The sequence below is a fragment of the Crocodylus siamensis genome, chromosome 5, assembly GCF_052110815.1.
Source record: "Crocodylus siamensis isolate JL-2025a chromosome 5, ASM5211081v1, whole genome shotgun sequence".
Taxonomy (NCBI): domain Eukaryota; kingdom Metazoa; phylum Chordata; order Crocodylia; family Crocodylidae; genus Crocodylus; species Crocodylus siamensis.
This window is the reverse complement of record NC_143399.1, coordinates 68,023,853-68,046,487: the sequence shown is the minus strand read 5'-3', so window position 1 is coordinate 68,046,487 and position 22,635 is coordinate 68,023,853. Positions and strand designations below refer to the sequence as shown.

The 22,635-nt window shown below is 43.0% G+C and overlaps 1 long non-coding RNA gene across 1 annotated transcript in view; it reads right to left on the bottom strand.

Moving 5' to 3' along the window:
• Positions 1-22,635, bottom strand: part of LOC149864206 (uncharacterized) — a 94,461-nt gene that overhangs the window by 5,497 nt on the left and 66,329 nt on the right. Inside the window, exon 3 of the long non-coding RNA XR_016442664.1 lies at positions 19,460-19,684. This is a non-coding gene — a long non-coding RNA (uncharacterized LOC149864206). The remainder of the gene's footprint in view (positions 1-19,459; positions 19,685-22,635) is intronic.

Genomic DNA, 22,635 nt, shown 5'->3' with positions numbered 1-22,635 from the left:
ATCTATTCCAACACAGAGGAAAGGCAGCAAGAAGGCACAGCAGCCCTCCTGGCTCTCCAGAGACCTAGCGGACCTACTGTGGCTAAAAAGGAAAGCCTACAAAGGATGGAGGACGGGATTCACCTCCAAAGAGGATTACTCCGCGCTGGTCCAGTCCTGCAGGGACCAAACCAGGAAAGCCAAGGCTGCAACTGAACTCCAACTAGCTTCAGGCATCAAGGACAACAAAAAGTCCTTTTTCAGGTATGTGGGGAGCCAGAGGAAAAGCAAGGGCAATGTTGGACCCCTGCTAAACCAGATGGGGCAACTGACAACTGATGCCCAGGAAAAAGCCAACCTATTAAATAGGTACTTTGCGTCAGTCTTTCATCAGTCACACGGGATGCCCATGCCTGCTATGGGACAGGGAAATCTGGGTGAGGGGGATCCCCTACCCTCCATCAATGCTGACCTCGTGAAGGAACACCTTGAGAAGCTGGATACCTTCAAGTCATCTGGCCCTGACAATCTGCACCCCAGGGTACTCAAGGAGCTGGCGAGCGTCATAGCCCAGCCCCTGGCACGGATCTTTGAAAACTCCTGGTGCTCTGGTGTAGTGCCCGAAGACTGGAAGAAGGCCAATGTGGTGCCGATCTTCAAGAAAGGGAGGAGAGTGGATCCGGCTAACTACAGGCCCATTAGCCTGACTTCTATCCTGGGGAAGATCTTGGAAAAGTTTATTAAGGAGGCCATCCTTGAGGGACTGGCCCAGGCTAACATCCTAAGGGATAGCCAGCATGGGTTTGTTGCGGGTAGGTCTTGTTTGACCAATCTCATTTCCTTCTATGACCAGGTGACCTATCACCTGGACAAGGGAGAAGAGATTGATGTCATATATCTTGACCTCAAAAAAGCTTTTGATCTGGTATCCCATGATCACCTCTTGGCCAAACTGCCCAGTTGTGGCCTTGGCTCCACCACGATCCACTGACTGGGAAATTGGCTTCATGGTCGGACCCAGAGGGTTGTGATTGGTGGCAGTCACTCATCATGGTGCCCTGTGACCATTGGGGTCCCTCAAGGCTCTGTCCTTGGACCCATACTGTTCAACATCTTCATTAACGATGTGGACATTGGAGTCAGGAGTGGACTGGCCAAGTTCGCCGATGACGCCAAACTTTGGGGCAAAGCATCCACACCAGAAGATAGGCGGGTGATCCATGCTGACCTGGACAAGCTCAGTAAATGGGCAGATGAGAACCTGATGGTGTTTAACACTGATAAATGCAAGGTTCTCCACCTTGGGAGGAAAAACCTGCAGCACCCTTATAGGCTCGGCAGTGCTACGTTGGTTAGCACTACAGAAGAAAGAGACTTGGGGGTCATTATTGACCAGAAGATGAACATGAGCCTGCAACGTGATGCTGCGGCTAGTAAAGTGACCAAAATGCTGGCGTGCATCCATAGATGCTTCTCGAGCAAATCCCGAGACGTCATTCTCCCCTTGTACTCGGCCTTGGTGAGGCCGCAGCTGGAGTACTGCGTCCAGTTTTGGGCTCCACAATTCAAAAAGGATGTGGAGAAGCTTGAGAGAGTCCAGAGGAGAGCCACGCGCATGATCAGAGGTCAGGAAAACAGATCTTACGATGACAGGCTGAGAGCCATGGGACTCTTTAGCCTGGAAAAGCGCAGGCTCAGGGGTGATCTGATGGCCACCTACAAATTTATCAGGGGTGACCACCAGGATCTGGGGGAACGTCTGTTCACCAGAGCGCCCCAAGGGATGACGAGGTCGAACGGTCACAAACTCCTGCAAGACCATTTCAGGCTGGACATAAGGAAGAATGTCTTTACTGTCCGAGCCCCCAAGGTCTGGAACAGTCTGCCAGCGGAGGTGGTTCAAACACCTACATTGAACACCTTCAAGAGTAAATTGGATGCTTATCTTGCTGGGATCCTATGACCCCAGCTGACTTCCTGCCCTTTGGGCAGGGGGCTGGACTCGATGATCTCCTGAGGTCCCTTCCAGCCCTAATGTCTATGAAATCTATGAAATCTATGAAATGTGGATTTTAATAGGTCTTCAGGATCTATGATGAGAGTTGTCTCAGAGTTCCTCATTCTTCTTAAGGCTTTGCTATGAGTAATAGAGGTTCTTTAGAGTGATCCTAATTGTGTATCTCTCTAAGTTACAATTCTCAGGATTCATACAACTTCAACCTTAACACTGATTTTGGTGACTTTTTAATAGCTGAATATCTTATATATTAATATCCATATGCACATACAAATAGCAGATGAAAAACACTACAAGGATGTTATTGCTATCAGTGGGAGCAGACGTGTCATGAGTTAATCCCTGGGCCTTCCTCAGTGCTACTCTTATTCTCTGCCTCACCTGATTCATTGCTCCACTTTCTGTTCCCTGCCCTGTACTCCCCACCAGATCTGCTGCTCTTCTTTCTGCACTCTTCCCTCTGCTCCCTGGCAGATCTGCCACTCTGCTTCCTGCTTCTTTTACTTTCTGTCACTGTGATCTGTGCCTCGTCCATTATCTGCCACATGCCACACAGAGGCTGTATCTACTTGGAACACTCATGCCACAGGTTGGAACCACATGTACACACATAACAGTAACCTAAGTCTGAAACACCTTACAAGAGGAGGTGGGGTGTGTGTGTGTGTGTGTGTGTATATATATGGGGGTTTAAGGGATATTAATCAGTTGCCATAGCAAAGCCTTAAGAAAGTGTTATATGCATATAGCCAGGTCAGAACTAATGTGGTAGAGCTGGAGAAGAAGGTAAGTAGGGAGGAGCATCTGGATGAGAGGCATCGGGGTGGAAGGAATGGCTACAGGAGGAGGGGAAGGCACAGTGTGCAGGGGCAGGCACAGACATGTAGGCAAGGAGTGGAAGGGAAGGATGCAGGCTTTCCCAAGCTCTGAAGTCTGCCCTGTGTTCCACTGGGGCTACATGCCCACTTCCCCACCAAATAAGGCATTCTGGCCCAGGGCAGGTGGTGACTCAGCTTTGGCTTCAGTCCAGAACCAAAGCCAGAAATGAACCACTTCCTACCCCAGGCTAGTACTCAAATCCAAGATGAATATTTTTTTTCTCCCCGTGTGTGTGTGTGTGTGTGTGTGTGTGTGTGTGTGAAAGAGAGAGAACAAGGAGATACATACACTAAAAATGGACATTGCCAATGTGTCACAGCCCTTAATGGTGCAGGACGGGAGACAATGGGATCATAAAAAAAACTTATGGCAGCATAAATAAAACATCAGATTGCATCTGTTTCTACACACACACACACACATTATATATACACATCCTCATAGAGTTTTTTCTGTGTGTGTGTGTGTGTGTGTGTGTGTGTAAAACAACATCCTTGTAGGTTTTTTCACCTTTACAGTTACTGCTAGATACTTTCAACCTTTGTGGACCTAAGCAAAGTATTTTGTGCAGAAATAATAGAAACTGAAAAGCAAGAGATTGGATACTTCCTTTCTGAGATTTCTTGAAAAGCCCCAAATGATTGAATTAAAGGACAACATAGAAGAAACTCAAGGCAAGAAAAGTGAAAAGCCTGTTGAATCAATATAAGACTATTTCACCTGCAAGTGTTCTGAAGAGACTGCACCTGGGTCATGGGTCTGGGTTGGATTTTGAACACCCCTCTCTTTGGAGGAGTTAGCCTTTTGGCTTTCTTGTTAAAGATAACATCTAGCTGATGAGAGTGTAAGAGTGTGTGTGTGTCAATCAATAACTTTAAATGTTTCCAGCAAGCACTCTCCTTTGGTTGAGAACAATTTAATACAAATTGCTGATTGCAGCCAGAATGTTCATGTTACTGAATGTGACATATGGAGACGGTGTTTTGAGACTAGCAATTATAGTGGTACTCTTATTCTAAAATGAGGGGGGTGGGGGTTAAACACGTTTGTAGCATCTAATAATCATGGGGCCGTAATGAAGTTAAGAGAATTCAGTGTCTATCTCTGCAATGGTGAGGACATATCTGTTATCAGTGGGAATCAACAGACATGCAAATTCAAAGTATGATTACCATATTTACTCATATATATTAAGAGGAGATTTTCTCCCAGTCACCATGGGGGGAAAGTCCCTTATCTTACATTCACATACAAGGAAACTACAGTAAATACATGGTCAGTCTTTGAACTGCTGCTATAAAATGCATGTGCTCACTAATGGAAACCACCTCTGAAGTTGATTACATGAAGGTAACACTGAGCATAACCATAAAGCGCATAGCCCACATATGCAAACATGCCAATAGGAACCTACCACAAGAATAAAATAGTGCAGGACATCTGAATAAACCATGATAGTGACCATTCAGCACAGTCTCTATCAAGGATGACTCTTTTTGAAATCATGGTGAGCCACTACATTGCACACATTTTTACTTCCTCTCCACTTCCACAGGTGAGCTGTGCCTTTCTTTTCCATTTCCAATGTTTCTTCTCCAGCCTTAAACTTCTGGAAAATATCAGCAAACATCCCTCTGTCAGCCCCTCTCTCAGCCTGTCACATATGAGTAGTATGGTCCCACCTTCCTTGACACAAAGCCAAACCAAGCTGCTCTATGCCTTATCTGCATATACATTTTTGGAGGGTCTCAGGATTCATGACAAGAATACCCAGTTCCAGTCACATGAGTGGGAGCTAATTAGCACATGGATCTTTGGTTGGGGGTATCTAGAGTACACATACATAATGAGCAGTGCTGAGCTTCAGTATCACCATGGCTTGAAATATTGTTGATTCTGGTGGGGCCCAACCCAATGAAATATATAGCAAATCATGAGCCTTTAGACTTTGGATTAATATCATGCAAAGTCCTAGGTTTTTGGAAACATATTAAGCCTCAGGTGTAGGTAGAGGATGTTTGCTAGTAGTAGGGCCACTTATGGTTCTGGACTCTTGGAATTAGTTTTAGCTAATTTGGCCTTGGTTACAAATTATATTTAAAAAAAAAAGTCCTGTGCTTAACTGCCAGTGGGGAACACTGTGACCACATGACCAGAGGCAGTCTTCCTAGCTGCTCCTGAAGAAGACTGCTCTCCTGGCATGGGGATAGTATCTGCCAAGGTAATGTACAGTAAACCTTCCACTTAGCTGTTTAAGTGGGAAGGTCTTGGCTTTAATCCCACTTTATGGAAATGGGAGACTCTTCTCTGGTTTGCCTCTGGGACCTAACAGCTGAGGGCAAGCAGAACTCAGGGGCATCTGAACCCGAAGTCTCCGGGCTTGGGCCTGCAAGTAGGATGCCTTCCAAAGGTTTTGGAAATATCTGAACCCCAACATGGGGGTGGAGGATGTTTACTAGTAGTAGGGCCACTTATGATTCTGGACTCTTAGATTTGGATTTTTTTTTTTTTAGCTAATTTGGCCTCAAATACATACAATTAATTTTTTTTAAAAAAAAGACCCATCTTACCTGTCAAGGGAAACACTGTGAACACTGAGGTGGTCTTCCTAGTTGCATCCAGGGAAGACTGCTCTCCTGGCATGGGGAAAGTAGCTGCCAAGGCATTATATAGAAAATATCGTACTTAGCTGCTGGAGTGGTAAGGCCTTGGCTTTATGCCCACTTTATGGAGACGGGAGATTCCTCCCTACCTTGTTCCTATGGCCATATGGCTGAGGGCAAGCAAAACTCAGGGGCATCTGAACCCCAAGCCTCCAGGGTGGGGCCTGCAAGTAGGATGCCCACCAAAGGATTTGGAAACATCTGAAGCCCTAGATGGGGGTGGAGAATGTTTGCCAATAGTAGGGCCATTTATGGTTCTGGACTGACTTGCGGATTTGGAATTTGATTTGGCAAATTTGGCTTGGAATATAGAAATTTAAATTAAAAAAAAGGTTTTAGCCACCAAGGTGACTTTCCTACTGGCTGGGGAAAACCACAAATATGGCAGGGAGTAGTACCTGAAATGGAGGTAATGCATAGTTAGCTTCCCACATTCTCTTTCATTGGGAAGATCTTGACTCTGCACCAACTTTATGGAAATGTAAGACTCCTCCCTACCTTGCTTCTCAGGCCATATGGCGGAGGGCAAGTGAAACTTGAGGGCATCTGAACAACCAAGTTTTGGACTTGGGCTTGCATGTATGATCCCCACTATAGTGGGCCAGTAGAGGGTGCTCCTGCATTGAGCTACCCACCTCACTGTTCCCGAGAACCTTCCAGGCTCCAAGTGCCTCCCTGGGAGCACCTCACATCCAGCCAATCCCCTTCCTGGAGCACAACTGTAAGCCTGAGATAATACCACCACCATCCAAGGTCTGGATTTATCTTGGTCCTGTGGCCCCAGGGAAACACAGGCCTAGTAGTCTATGAAGGTACATGACCCACTGCAAGAACTTGGGTTGCTTCCTTCAGTCTGAAGCACAAATAGTGGTCTCCCTTAGTCAGCCAAACAAAGAGGACCCCAAGGAATAATCTAAGCCCTTTCCCATTAAGTCTCCTAAGCTAGGTACAAAGGAGAACTTTATTAGTTACAAGGAGTAGGTTTGGAATAGGGTACAGCATACAGCAATATCAGAGAACTACCTTAGAGCAAATAGTGGCATGGTAGCCTTTGATTACACATCTGTGTTACTGCAAGCAATATATCCAGTTAGATCTCAAGTAGCTTACTCACAAGTATCATCCAGAGGCAGGTGGAGATTTGGTCTGGAGGCAAGCAGTTCATTGAACATGAGTTTCAAGAGACAGAGCAAGTTTCAGATGGTCCAGCTTCTCTGAGAGTTTTCATCATGGTGGCTGCCACACCTCCTGGGCAGTCCTTAATTAATACCTTATGACTTCATTTACCTGATCCAATGAAGGCCAGCAATTGTTGGCTGCCAGCCAACCAATTTGAAATGCATCACTTGTTGCTAAGCAGACTGGCAGGATCTCTAGACCGCCTCCCAGTCATGATGGCATTGCTTAGAACAATTGGGAGTTTAAGCCCCCACCCACGTGTGTGAGGCCAGTCACATAGGCAGAGAGAGCATGTTTTCCCCTCCCTCAAGAGCGTATCTTGCTCAGATTACAATTCAGGGTTACCTGAAGCTGATGCGGCCAGAGGTATCTGCCCTCTGCAGTAACCAAATTGTCAGATTAGGCATCTGCCTGATAGCAGAGTTTGGGGTGAGACAGAGATGGCAATCTGCCATACCCACCAAAGGACTTGGAAGCATCTGAAACCCTAGACTAGGGTGGAGAATGCTTGCCATAGCAGGGCCACATATGGTTCTTGAATGTCCCACAGATTTGGAATTGATTTGGCTGATATGACTTGGGGGACAAAAAATTTTCCTTAAAAAAAAAGTTTGTAGCCTCTCTAAATAGGTACAAAAGTACTGCTTAAAAGTGTACTTATGAAGTACCTGTGCAAAAACTTACAGCAGTTGCAAAAAAGGCAAAATACATCAGTTTGAGATGAACTAAGTCTATGGGGATAAGCAAACATAAATTACTACTGCTGTGTTTATTTCTAGGTCACTTTTTACAAATTTATTTCTCAGTTCCATGTACTCTGGGAGAGCAGGGTCTGACAGTAAGTTGGGGGGAAAGGGCAGCAAGAAGAAGAACCTGTTGTGGGGGGGGCACAGAGGGCAAAGGGGCTACCTGATTCCCCATATTTTTGTTCCTATGCTGTAGCAGTGGGAGGGAGATGAATTCAAGACAAGCCTCCAATAATAAGATTCTATACCTGGAAAATTATAGCAAACTTACAGAGTTTCCATACATAGACTCTAATTATTGGGGGGTTGTCTTATGATCAGGGTAATCTTATATTCAAATAAATACAATGATTTAATGTATCAGAACCTTGAAACTGTGGAATGTATGATTTCAGCTTTTTAAGCAATAGTGATTACGATGACTTATAATTAACAAAATATGAAGGAAAGGAATGAATACCTTGTGTAGTAAGAAATGTGGAAAGAAGGAATTTAGGTTGGCAGAATCTTCATTAATCTTCACTAGCTATGGATATAATCTATTTCTCAAATTAGATGAATGGCCCTGTGTTTGGAAAAAGGTGATCCCAGTTGGTCAAGATTTACTTTTCATGTGAGAAACATGCATGATAATTAGAGTGCATAAATATTCCTTAAGGCTGAATGACTACCTAGGAGGAACCAATAGCCTTTCTTTAATCTCCAGAAAATCTTATGCATCTTTTTTTCTCTCTCTTTTTTTTTTTTTTTTGGTTATTCCTGATGTAAAGCAGAATATTTAAAATGATAATAAAGCATATTTATTTTTAATTTATCTGTGGTGCAGTTTCAGTTAGTAGGGACCTGCTAGCTATTTAGACCCCAACTCAGTAAAGCACTTATACATCTGCTAATATCCCAGTGGCTTCAGTGGGATTGAAGCGCATGGTTTAAGTTAAGCATGTACTTATGTGCTCCCTGAATAAGGATGGTTTCTTAAGTTGGTTCCTTGGTGCTCTACAGAGATTACTTGAGTCACCTATTTACATGCTATTTATCACATATTAGGAATATATTAATTCAGACTTGTTTAACTAAAGTTCAGGGCATGTTAACTGCCAGTTTGAGTCATGGTAGGTACTTGCATCTATAACTATATTTCCTTGTGTATTACTCTTTTGGTTCGTTCTAAAACTGATGTCATTTCTACATTTATCTTTCATGACAGGGAATCCTTAAGCTGGAGGAAATAATGCATATGTAAAAATGCTTTTCCCTTTATCAAGTGATGGCTGAGATAGGGTTATTATAGCATATGCTTTACAAATTTAATACAGTTATTGGTATTTTTAAAATAGTTTTTCTCATTGTGTAAACTGAGCTGCTGCCACCCTGCCCAAAGAAGACAAACTGCACTCTGAGAGCAGGCATTTGTTTCTGCCCTTACTCAATTTATTTCCTTTACAACACCCCCTCCGCTGCACACACACATCAGCAGCATACAATTTAAACCACAGAAGCTAAGTAATCTCATAAGGCATCCTTAAATCTCTAAGAAAGAAGGAACTAGAGCAGGGCAAGTTCAGGTAGAGCTGTCAAACCTGCAGCCATAAGGGGTCCCCAGGTTATGCTTCCCTGTTGTGCTCCATTGCCTCCTTATATTGAGTATGAGATGCTTCATGCTGACTGAGAGCTCTATGATGATAATAACTTGAGGATCCTGGGGAGTTAGGATTTATCTCCCTTGATCATGGCCCTAGCTGGGGCATATAACCATGTCCTCCTGTTTAATGCTCACTTCCAAATACCCACTCATTGATTACTGCCCATTTTCTATAAAACTATACATGCCCAAAGATATGTCTTAAACACTGGGGCACATAGGAAAATGTCATGCATTTAATCTTTAGTCGTGAAACTTGAAGACCCAGTTGTATGGCTGTATATTGGAATTGACTTAGAGTTAGTAGGGGGCGTAGAGAGAGCTGCTTTTTCAAAACTGGCTCTGTTGTTCAGAGATAGAAAAAGCATTGAAAATTTGACATCATTAATGAGAAAAGAGGAAAATTATAGTGATGTGAAATTCACAGCCCCCAGGATGTGGGTTCTGGTTGCAAAGAATCCACCAGGAACACAGTGAAACAGTGCAATATGCTTGCAGTCCCATCTGGCAATTCCTCCCCAGAAAGATGACACTGAGCTAGAAGCACATGGGGCACTTGTACACGTGATGCGATTAACATATGCATGTAACAAAATGTCGCTTTGTGTGAATAAATGGTATCACAGTGTATGTAATATGTGTATGTATATGTGAGTGTGTGTGTGGTATGTATGTATATGCATATATAAAATCTCACACACACATACATACATATATGCACATATATGTACAGACATATATATGTGTGTAATATATACTGTATTTACCCGAATCTAAGATGACTTCAAATTTAAGACAACCCTTCTGCTGAAGGCAGAAGTGGCAAAGGACCCAATCCTTTTTTCTTTTCTTTTGGCAGAGCCTGCCCAACTCTCCTGTGGCCAGGAACTGAGCTGTTGGCAGGCCAAGCAACGGAGTTACACCACCACTATTCTGTTCTCAAAAATCAACCCATTAACTTTAATGCAAGATGCTTGATTCAACCCTGTTTGCCACAGAGAATGTTTCTGGATGTGTTCATGGAATGCATTACCCTCCAGTCCTGATAACAGTGGAAAAAGTCTATTTCAGTCTGTCATATTAGAAAATTACTGTTCATAAGTAGTAGCCACTTTTCAGAATTGTTTTAATTTTTACTTATTTCAAAATATTCAAAGCAATTAGGCCACATTATGGACTAATCATTTGCAAAAGTCTCCTGAGTACCAAAAAAGGTTAAAAGAAGATCTTTATTTTATTTTCATATATACTTTTCAACAGAGGTATATGTTTAACTGATTTTAAAAATGTGGGAAAAATATGTACCTAAACTAAACCTTTCTATTAGTTTCAGTCAAGAGTAAATGTTCACAAAGCAGGCGTCCAGAAATGGAAGGAAGGTATTGTCTTTGTTACACAAGGCAAATTTTGAATGCAAAATGTCTTCAGGGTAATGCTAGGAGTTCAAAAGAGATTTATACAGTTATACAGAATTATTTAATAAAGTAAGACCAATAAAATGTTCCAGTAAAATTTCAAAGACATATCAGAAGTATGGAACTGTTGGAGATAGGCAAAAGAACTAAAAACCTGTATTGTGCACCCAAAACCAAGAACTCTAACAAGTTCTAGGATTGCATCTCACTGTTCCAGACCTGGTTATGAATGAAATCATGGTTTTGTTTCTCACCTGTCAGAAACCCCTTTATTTCTGTTCTGATTGTTATTTTGTTTCCTTCACTTCTAGTTTTCTCTTTTTGAAATGATGCCACATAGACTTCATGCTTATTTCATCCAGGGTCACTTAAAGCCTGAATCTGCACTCCACTAATTTCGTTGCCATATACAAATGTCAGTGGGTCAGATTATGGTTAAATCACCAACCCACAATAGTCTGTGTGTCTTTTGGTCTTTGTAAACACCAAATCAAAAACTTTTTCATAGTAACATATTTCTCCAAAACCATACATCTGAGCTTTAGGCAGGTTATATATGAATCATGCTATCTTCACATATCACTGACTAAAAACTGAGAGGATGAAATATGCTCCAAGACACCACAGGAGTGGCATCCTTACATATACTTTTAATAATGAAAAGTAGAAATAGAATGAGACAGGGTATAATTAATTGCTTACAATGAAAGACAGACATTGATTATAGTCTAAAACCTCAACTAAAGAAATGCAGACCATGGGTAATATAGTCTAATGGATGGGGTAGCAGAGTGGGTGTCAGAGTCTATCCCAAGGCCTGCCAATGAATTGCTATGAAATGCAGGGTCACTTTTGCAGTCACTTATAGTAAAATTGAGGAATCCAAAATCAAAGGTTACTTTTTAAAATATCGGTTTTAACCTCTCTGTGCTTCAGATTCCCCATGTGTAAAAAGAGGTTAATAATACTGACCCACATCTGTAAAGTGCTTTGAGACATAGCAATGAAAAGCCCTGCTTCAATGCTAAGCAGTATTAATACGTCACTAGACAGCTGACAAAAATACCTCTTATCATACTTTTTTATTTAACAAGATAAGCTTGAGTTTAAAAACATTCCATTGTTAACCCCTCTTAGAAATGGAAAAACTACTGAAGTGTGGGGAAATATTATGTCCATTTTTCCCATCTACTTCAAAGATTGTTCACAAAGTAGAGAAGTACATTTACAATTCATAGACAACCTAGGTTTTCAGTGAGACATTCAAAGGTTGATCCCCTGATAATGGAAGTGAGTGATTGATGCGGGCTAAATGCAGACATTCAGGAGGTTAGGAGGAGCTTAGATCAGGTTAAAAATGGCCACCCAATCTAACTTTGTTCACCCAGGTGCAGACCTTATACTTAGACATGGTCTCATTGATCAGAATTCATCCTAAACCCGTAAGAGTTCAGAAGTTCTGCACTCACAGACTGGTCTGAAACCTAATCAATATAAGATGGACTGGTGCATAGAACTTCAGCACAGTTGCTTATACAGCCCTAGGACTCGGAAAGTCCAGCCACTGGCCCCAGTCCCAGGGCTGTGCTTTTCATACCTGCCTCCCTGGCACCAGGCTATTTTGAGGCCCCTAGCCCCTGGCAACTCTCCCCCCAGGCCAGCCAGCCCTTCCTAACATCCATCCTGCAGGCTGCTCCAGGTGCCAGATTTATCAGTGTTCACTGCTGCTGGGAGCCAAGCCAGTAAGTATTAGTGGTGGGAGCAGATGAAGAAATAGGGGTGTAGGTTCGCCAAGGGGAAGACTAGGGGAGCTAATAATAGCTCCAGATTCCCCCAAAACTCCCCCTCCCAGACCCTGTGAGTCCTCCTGATCCTGCCAAACCCTCCTGGACTCCACCAATCCCCCTATGAACCTAACCTGCCCCCCATTCACCCAACTATTCCCATAGAGCTTGCCTGCTCTCCTCACCACCACCCCCACCTCGCTCTGGCAGATGCTGCCTGCCCCCTGTCCCCCAACACTCCTGATCACTCTTGTGAATCCCACCTGCTCCTCCCCAGTTGCTCCCATGAATTATGCCTGCCCTCCCACTCCCTCAGTCCCCCCTGCAGATGATGACTGCCCCCCCACACCCTAAAATCATAGAATCATAGAAGTAGGGTTGGAAGGGACCTTGTAGATCTTCAAGTCCGACCCCCTTCCTGGGCAGGAGAAAAACTGGGCTCAAATTACTCCAGCCAGGTAGGCATCAAGCCTCCTCTTAAAGACCCCCAGGGTAGGAGCCAACACCACTTCCCTTGGAAGTTGGTTCCAGATCCTAGCCGCCCTAACTGTGAAGTAGTGCTTACGGATGTCTAATCTAAACCTACTCTCCAACAACTTGTGGCCATTATTCCTTGTCATGCCGGGGTGGGCTAGGGGAAACAAGATCTCTCCCAAATCCTTCTGGTTCCCCCTAGTGAGTTTATAGATGGTCACTAGGTCCCCCCTCAGCCTTCTCTTCTGAAGGCTGAACAGGTTCAGGTCTCACAGTCTCTCATTGTAGGGTCTGCCCTGTTGTCCCTGGATCATGCGGGTGGCCCTCCTCTGGAACCTCTCCTTGTTGGCCACAACCCTCCTGAAGTGGGGCGCACAGAACTGGACACAGTACTCCAGCTGTGGCCTGACCAGCATCACATAGAGGGGGAGGATCACCTCCTTGGCCCTACTTGAGATGCACCTGTGGATGCACAACAAGGTCCGGTTAGCCCTGCCATCCATGACCTCACATTGTCGGCCCATGTTCATCTTGGAGTCAATAATGACTCCAAGATCTCTTTCTGCCTCTGTGCTCTCAAGAAGTGAGTTTCCCATCTTATAAGTGTGCTGCTGGTTACTACTGCCCAAGTGCAGCACCCTGCAATTGTCAGTATTAAAGCGCATCCTGTTTTTGTTAGCCCACCCCTGTAACCTATCCAAGTCTTGCTGCAGTCTTTCCCTCCCTACTAGCGTGCTCGCCTCACCTCCAATTTTGGAATCATCAGCAAATTTAAACAGGTAGCTTTTCACCCCATCGTCCAAATCGCTGATAAAGAAATTGAACAGCACGGGTCCAAGGACTGAGCCCTGGGGGACTCCGCTGCCCACTTCTCCCCAGGTTGAATATGACCTGTCCACCACCACCACCCTCTGTGTATGACCCTTCAGCCAATTTGCAATCAATGCCACAGTCGCCCAATTTTTTAATGAGGATGGGGTGGGAGACAGTGTCAAAGGCCTTGCTGAAGTCCAGAAAGACTACATCCATGGCGACACCTGCATCCAATGCTTTTGTGACCTGATCATAAAAGGCAATCAGGTTGGTCTGACATGACCCGCCCCTAATGAAACTGTGCTGGTTGCCCTTGAGCATCATCCCTGAGGCCAGCCCATCACAGATGTGCTCCATGATGATCTTCTCAAAGAGTTTATATTATGCAGAGGTGAAAGCAAGTGATATTTTTATAGGATCATCTATATACTTCAGAGGGATATTGACAGCCTTTGGGTACCACTGCTTCTCTAACACAAGATTTTAAAAGTTATTTAATAGGATCAATGTACATTTGAGTTGTTAAAAAATATGAAAAATACAACAGAAGTTTATTATAGCCAATAAGCAGATCATTCTTTTTTACTCCTAAACGTATCTCTAGTTATAGTAATATCTAAAGCATAACCAACAACCATGATAGGGCACTCCTGCTGAACCAAATGAGAAATACAAATCTGATTAATAAGATTAGTGTATGTATGTGATACCTGGAAGCATGTCTGTGTCATTTCCAGCTATACAATTGGTTCAATAAAAATCACCCACAAAAAGCCTTGTCTCTCACATTTTTCCCAGGCTATCATAACTATAATATCATGCCACCCTTTATACTATGTTATTTGTGCTGCTGTAGTGACTAAAGGTCCAAATTGCTATCAAGTCCCAACAACTCCATGAGCAAACACACAGTAAATAACAGGTCATGCTCTGAAAATTTCACAGTCTATATAGATAAAATAGACAAAGGGGAGGAGTGGAAAACATAGAGGTCAAATGGCTGTCCTGAGATCTGTGAGCTGCTAAAAGAACCCAGATGATTTGACTCTTAGCTCTCCTGCCTATCCAATAAACTACATACCCTCTCTTTGCCTGCCTTGTCTAGGTCATTTGAGGCTGGATCATATTTTCACAATATTTCTATTCAAAGACTGTAGATCACATTTTATTTGCCATATAAACTCAAATACAAGATAACTCTAAATGTAAGATAACACCCTCCCCCCACCCAATACTTAAATTCTATACACAGAACATTTATAAATTAATTACAATTTTCCATGTTTGAAATCTAATTATTAGAGAAGCATCTTAAATCCATCCCTGCAGGTAGTGGGGGGAGAGGTGATGAGGGGAGATGTAAGGGGGCAGGTGGTGGGGGCAGACAGTGGGGGAGGCAGTGGAGGGGCATATGATAGGGCAGGCAGTGGAGGGAAGGCAATGTGGAAGCAGTAGAGAAGACAGTGAGAGAGGCAGGCAGCTTATCCCCTGCTGCCTACCCCCCCCCCCCCCACTTACTCCCCCTTGTTCCCGGCCTCCCACAGCCACAGGTTGCCCTAATTCTACCTTCCCCTGCCCCCCCCTTCTCCCCTCTCCATCCTTCTGCCATGCACAGCCTCATGTGCCTACTCCACCCATCTCCCCCCAGCAAAGTCTCTCCCCCTATCTACCCCTAAGCTCCACCACCTTACCTTTGCTCTGTACTGGTAGGCTCCATTCCTGCTGCAGCTCAGGGCATGGAGCATGGCTCTAGCCCACCCCATAGCAGTGGCATAGAGCAGGTACTGCTGTTCCAGCCCAGCCCCATAGCAGCAACAGTGGGGAGCCAGTGCTGCTGGTATGGGGCCAGGCAGGAACAGCAGTGCTGGCTCCATGCCACTGCCATGAAGTGGGCAGAGGCCATGCTCCATGCCCTAGGCTGCACCAGGGTTGGAGCCTGCCAGCATGGAGCAAAGACAAGGAGGAATAACGAAGAGAAGGAGAGAGAGGAAGAAGTGGCATAGGGGGAGAGTGGGAAGCTGCAAAGGAGAAATGTCAGGGCATGCAGAGACAGTGGGGGTGGCAGACAGAAGCTCCAGATCCAGCCCTAGCCTCAGGTTTGGGTCAGAGCCACAGCAGTCGTCTGCCCCTCTCTACACACACACACTGACTCATGCTTGATTGTAAGGTGAGCGACTGTCCCCTCCCCCACACATGTTAAGTATGTGTGTGGGGGAGTTGGTCACCTTCTAGTTTGAGTAAATATGGTAAAAGTATATTTTCCAAGAGAGATAACTAAGCTAATCATGGAGGTAAGAGCTCCAAGGCAAGAAGGCGTGTCTTTATTTTGTACATTACAAATTGCCTTAGTATCAGTCTGGCACATACTATAGCGGGGGGAAAGAACTGAATATAAAATTTGTCATCTTCTTTGTATGTGTTTCTTGAAAGGTGTCAGAGGCTACAAAGAGACATGGGGAGTTGTATCTTTAGTACAAGATAACATGATTTATGCACATACACCATTCTACAACCAGAGGAGTGTATTCACTCAAAAGTATCCAAGAGAAATAACACATATTTAAGAGTAAAACATGACAAAACATATTTTAAATATTCTCTTAAGTTAGATTTTCTTCTTGGATATATGAAAAATAACATTAGATAATGAAAAAACATTAAAAATGCTTAACTGGCTAATAAAAAGATTAGCTATTTGGCAAGTATGTCATTCAGATGCTGTATATAAGGATTTAGATGGTAGAGCAGGTTGCCCCTCTTTTAGCTCAACCCAGGAGACAGCTTCATCATAAAGGCCAGTCAACTCATAGTTCAAATTTCCAGTCCATTTATTTTACATGTAGAAAGCTTGTCCCCACAGCAAACAAAGCAAACAACAACATAAGCAAATGTGCAAATAACAAACAAAAGCAAATCCTCTGGTTTTTCCTCAGATCTAGGAGAGGAAAGCAACCCAGGCTCTGTGCTTTTCTCTCAACATACCAACCTCCTCTCTCCCTTCCCTCAGCTACTCTCCCTGGGAGCTTTTAACTTCTAGGGCCAGCCAATCATCCCTGTCAGCTGGTCCAGTGCTCCTAGGCAGGCAGGATATTCCCTCTAATCCCCTGCAGCTGTGCTCTAGCCCCTGAGCTATCCATCTTGTTACAGAAGGCAAACTGGACATAATATTAGAAGATTCTAGAGCATACTGTTAATTTGTGTCTGCCAGACCTCACGCAAGCAGCAGAAAGAGCAAAGAGCAGAAGTTGTCCATGATCATTTATAATGGATTGTAATGTTTTGAGGCCATTGCCTGGAACTGCAAGGTTCTTCTATCTTGTGCTTTCAGCCACATGGTTGGTTCTCATTATCCTCAATACAAAAGTATGAAAGGAACTGTTTGATTTCTCTAAGTGAGAAGACTTATCGCAGGCATAAATCTTAGAAACAAAAAACTTAGAAGGAAGCTCTGGCTTAAGTTTGTGTTTAGTAAAATAAAAGAAAGGGGAAAAAATAAAAATGGGACACAAGCTGGACATTAATGCACTGTGTATTCTGTGTGTGCTATGAACTAAATATATACCCTACTTATTCTGACCACCCTTTTTGTCTCCCCCTGAAGCTCTCAACAAAGGCACTGTGCAAGAATCACAAGGTAACAATCAAGGGAAGAACAAAAGGCTCCATCTCCCCAATTGTGTATACTGAGAACTATGTGAAAAACAGAAAGGAACTGTCAGCTATGTTACATGTTCTCAGAATGGGGGAAAAATGAAACCTGTCAATGTTACTTCTCCTTTTACAATGGGCATGTGTATCTTTTTCAAGGTAATATAATATTGTATTTGATATACAACTGATAAAATCTCGTTCGTCTTCAAAATAGAATTTGCTTTCAGTTATCTGATTATGAATAAGCTAGAACCCCAGTGAAGCCACCATAGTTAATACCTCTATACATAAAGTTGTCACAGGCCAGCTGGACACTGTGAGTATATCAATTTAGTTGCAGACCGACTGAGCACTGCAACTTTATTAGCCACTGGGCTTTTTGGTTCAGGATTGAGAAGGTGATGTTAGAAAGGAAAGAAATGACAAGTTTCACTTATGAAAAGGAATGAATTTTACTTATGAAAACAAAAGATAGAGTTTGCCTATATAATAGTTAATAAAAAGGTTAAGCTAATAAGCAGACAACATAACAATACAGATTAAAATTGACGGTGATAATAAAACAGATAAAGAAATTAGCCAAGAGTTCCCACTTGGTTAGTAACTTATCAATAGTCCCTCGGTTAGAAGATGCACAGCAAATTGAATCAGAGAACTCAGACGTCTCTGAACTGGGCTGCCTGAAGGATACCGGTGGAAGCCCCTCAGTCAGGATCTAGTCCTCACTCTCACAGGGAGTAAGAGAGATCCATGGGGGTATGGGACAGCAGTGACCCTTGTGTTCCATCCTTCCTGAGGGTTACTATGAAGTGTGTGTTCTTTTACATTCTAATTATGCTAATTTTTTAGTTATATAGCCATTCATAATATTGCTTTATAGCTGTTATCCTATGGGGTTAAAAGGTGTTAGAAATTATTATAATAAGTTCCTGCCCAAGCTTGGGTTTATCCAATAAGCAAATTGCAACACAACATCTTCAGGTTTAAAATTAACATTATCCCGCCTAAATCCAGCCCCTTCAAAATTCTCTATGTTTTTTTGAGATGTCCTTTCTTGAAATGTACTGGATAAGCTGGGCAGTTGAATTCAGTTTTTATCATCATCAAAGCTAAATTCTGAGAAGAAAGAGCTATTAGGTCAGCTAATTTCACAGCTATAGCTTTGTCTTTGAGGCCTAGTCAGTTCCACAAACAGTTACAAGTTACATTTGCGGGTTACAAAAATACAAGCTTCATATTAGACCAAAGTTCCAAATGCCTCCAAGAAGCACATATTTATTGCTTATTAATTTTTTGGTTCTGGCCATCACAAAAGTAAGAATCAGGCTCACTGTGTCTGCTGAGGGCTAGGGCTGTGCAAAGCTTCAGTGTCCGATTCAGTTCGGCGGAGATTTGGCTTGATTAAGTGGCTGAATCTCCCAGTCCAAATTGAATCAGGAGACCCTTTTATCTTTCTGAATCAAATCAGAATCCTCTGAATTGATTCAGAGAGATTCAGAAAGATTCAGAGATTTGGACATAGACACAGTTTTAAATGTTTTTTCTACATACCTCAAGGTACCAGGCGGTTCATCAATGCTACAATGCTGGGGTGGATGGAGCATCCCACAAGAGCACGAGGAGGTGGGGCCCCAATACACTCAGCAGCAGACCCAGAAGTGGACCAGAAGCACTTCCAGTCCACCCCGTAACCCCCCAACTTAGCAACTGGTGCCATCTGGGGGGGTACCCAGGGTCCTCCTGCAGCCAATTGCTGAGCCCCAGTGTGCTCCTTGGCAGACCCAGAAGTGGACTAGAAGTAGTTCCAATCCACTTCCGGGTTCACCGCCAAGCATGCCAGGGGTTGCTTTATCCAAGCACGCCTTTGGGAAGCTTTATCCACCTCACCATTGCAGCATTCATAAGCCATGCCCGGTACCTAGAGGTATGTAGAAAAAACATTTAAAGCTGTGTCTATGGCCAAATCACTGATTCTCTGAATCAGCATCGAATCATCAGATTCGGATTTGGCTAAATTGAATCAAGGACAGTGATCCGAAATCAACCAGTCGACCCTGATTCCAGCCAAAGCCAAATCCAAATCCAAATTGAATACAGCCCATTTCACACACCCCTACTGAGGACAAGTCAATGCAAATGCCACTTTCATTTTGCCCTACACCATGTCAAGGCTCTATATATATAGGCTGATTGTTGTTAAATTCTTAGAGTACCTACCATGCTGGAAGATAAAGCCTTCTGTAGTGTCTGAATTTCACACAGGCTGTAAACTCTCCAATATAAGGTTCGTGTGGTTGTTCTATATCATTACAGTGTCTAGCACAATGGGTCATGTCTATGACTAGGGCAATATGAACTCTAATGCATCTCTCTCTTTATGCTGCTTTCATAGCCCCAGTTTTATGTCATGCTGTGTTTTCATGTCTGCTCCACTGGTCCTTCCTGAAAGATTAAAGAAAGTGGTAAAACACAAAGATTATATTGAACTCACAGTGCTTTTACTTGTTAATATCATGACCAACTTTAATTATTAGTCACCCTGCTCTTGCTCCATTTCCTGCTGCTTTAAGTTCAAGTAGGAAAAGGTTTTCTGTGGACTTGCATTCTGCGCCCTTGTATATTCCACTGTTCCTGTGGATTGGAATCATTCTGTACATCATTCCTATTCAAGTGCTCTGCTAAATAAGATAGGCAAAGCCCATACAAGAGGAACGCTAGTTTAGGAACTTGACCCAGCTGATTAGATTAACTCCTGTTAAAACAACTTGTATTTGAGTTCAATGGAATCAGCCTCTGTGAAGGGTTATGCCTTGCACCAATTTAGGAGTACTATGGACCAGGAACAGTGTTATCTCATATGGATGTCCCATAAGAAGCCATACAGCTATGAACAGTGGCTTCCTAGGCCATTGCCTACCCCTCCTGCCCAGTACCACACACTTTTATGAGTATATCAGTATCCCTTACAGAGAAATTCCAAATATAGTTTTTTTGCCAAAACCTATTCTACAAACTCTCTTTGACACTTTTCACAACTAGGAACCTGTTCCTGGTTTGCATAGGAAGAAGTCAGTGGGCTCATCTACATACGCTCTTTAATGTGCAGTAACCTATTTAACTGTACATTAAAGCATTTCATTAAAAAGTGCAAATATGCTAATCTGCAGTAAAATAGGCTACTATGCATTAAGCATCACTAAAAAAAGTGTGCACTTTTACTGCTGATCATTAAGGCAGCCTAATGCACCCCACATTGGAGGTACTAGATTTAATGTGCATTAAGAAAAACGCATTAAAGCCCATATAGACACTGCCAAAGTAAATCATGGGTGAATTTGGTCTGGTGACAGCTAGGCTCTGCATGGTTAGATAATAACTATGATGTCTATGTATGTGCATGACAGCTACGCCCATAGGCTAGTTATTGACCAAAGCAAAAGACATGAGAATGGCCTTCTGATCAATTAATGTATTTATTAGTTTTATATGTTTCCTTTCCTCAAAAAGGCTTAGGGTGGCTTATAATAAAAGACAGGAAAAACCTTATAAAAATGAATAAAATATGAAAATTCAAAATTTACCAACCTGCTCCCCCCCACCCTAGTACCTTCCAAATTAAAAAGCAATTCACCCCACCTCACCGAGTCCTCTCCCTCACCTCTGATCTAGGAGACATTTTTCCCTGCCCAACACAACTTTGTTTCCCAACCCATTTTCACTACCTCCATAAAAGAAGACAACGCCACCCCAACCCATCTCCAATATTCACTCCCATCCCTACTCACCCCCCCACCTCAAAATCATCAGAGTCCCCTCCCTTTACTATTCCTCCCAAATCCATACCTCCCACAGGTTATCCCCAAAACCTACTCGTCCTCTCCTCTCTCTCCTAAAAAATACATTACTCAGTTTAAACCATCATAACAAGCAATACACTGAAATCCAGCTTTACCCTTCTAAGGATACCAAAGAGAACCCTTCAACAGGGCAGCCTACAGCCATTATAAAACTCATAGGCTGGCTAGGCCTATCCCCTTATAGCTCAGTTACCTATGTAGTGCTTGTCCACTGTCCTAACCCTCCCCTACTCTGAGCTCACACCCAGAGCAGGGGGATTAGTGACATTAGTGGTCCTGTTTGGCGGCTGCAGTCCATAGAGGGCCTGAGGAGCCCAAACAGAGCAATTTTGAGCTCAACATGAAGCCCAGTACTTATAAAGCTCACAGTATGATTAAGCTGTTCTCCTTTCCAGCTTGAGTGGTCTTGCAGTGCCTGCTCCATATTAAGGCTTTGGACTCAGCCTTGAAGGGTGCAATTACAGCCCCTAATTCTGCCACAGATAATATAGGTAAATAGGAGATGTTAAAGCTCACTCTAAAGACTACTTCACTGTCAAAAAACTGGATTTAACACACCAGTCAAAGGCAGATGCAATTCGAATTTGCCAAACCCAACCAGACTCTAAGGGCGCATCTACACATTGCTGTACAACAATGTTGCTACAGCGCTGTGCTTTAGTACTTCCTTTTGGAAGTACTAAAGCATGGTGCAATAACTGCCCATACTGTGATGTGCATTTGGCGCAGTTATTTTTTGCTACTACATCGCTGTAGCGGCATGCTAAAATGGGGGAGCGCAGCGCTACAGCAACGTAGCTGCTGATCATGTGTAGACTCACAGGATCACTACATCGCCATAGTGCAGCATACAGTGATGTCATGTATCTCTACAGTGATGTAAAACAATGTGTAGAGGCACCCTAAGAGTCTCAAACTTGAACAGATTGAAATCAGGAGTATCTTCAAATCAACAGTTAAACTGCTGTAAGTGAAATCAGAATCAAGCCACATATTTTCCATTGTGTGGTACTCAGTGTTCCTTGAATGCTCTGCCATGTTTTATTATTGTCTCCGTAAGATTAGTTTTAATGTTCTCAAATTACTTTAAAACACAGACTGGCATGATACAGATTTTTAAAATTGCCATAACCGTTACTAAAAAAAATGCTAAGGGAATTTTCCTCTTGTTTACCATCTTCATTTTTATCAAATAGAATAGGATGCTTCAAAAGGAACAACGCTGTTGAAAAAGACAACGCAAATAATTATAGTGACAAAATGTGCAGGCATATTTTGAAAATGACTTAATCCCAGTTGTGTTTCCTTTCTAAGACTCTTAAATACTTTGCCCTACAATGAAAAAGACAATCTAGTACTTTAGAAAATATTATCTGTGTCTTGAGTCTTATAGAGACCTACTCATGAGATATTGGATCACATTCTGATCTTAGTTAGACCAATGTAAATCCAGAGCAACTTCATTGACTTTTGTTGAGTTACTCTACATTTACACAATTGCAAATGAGATTAGACCCTGACCCTTATATTGTTCAT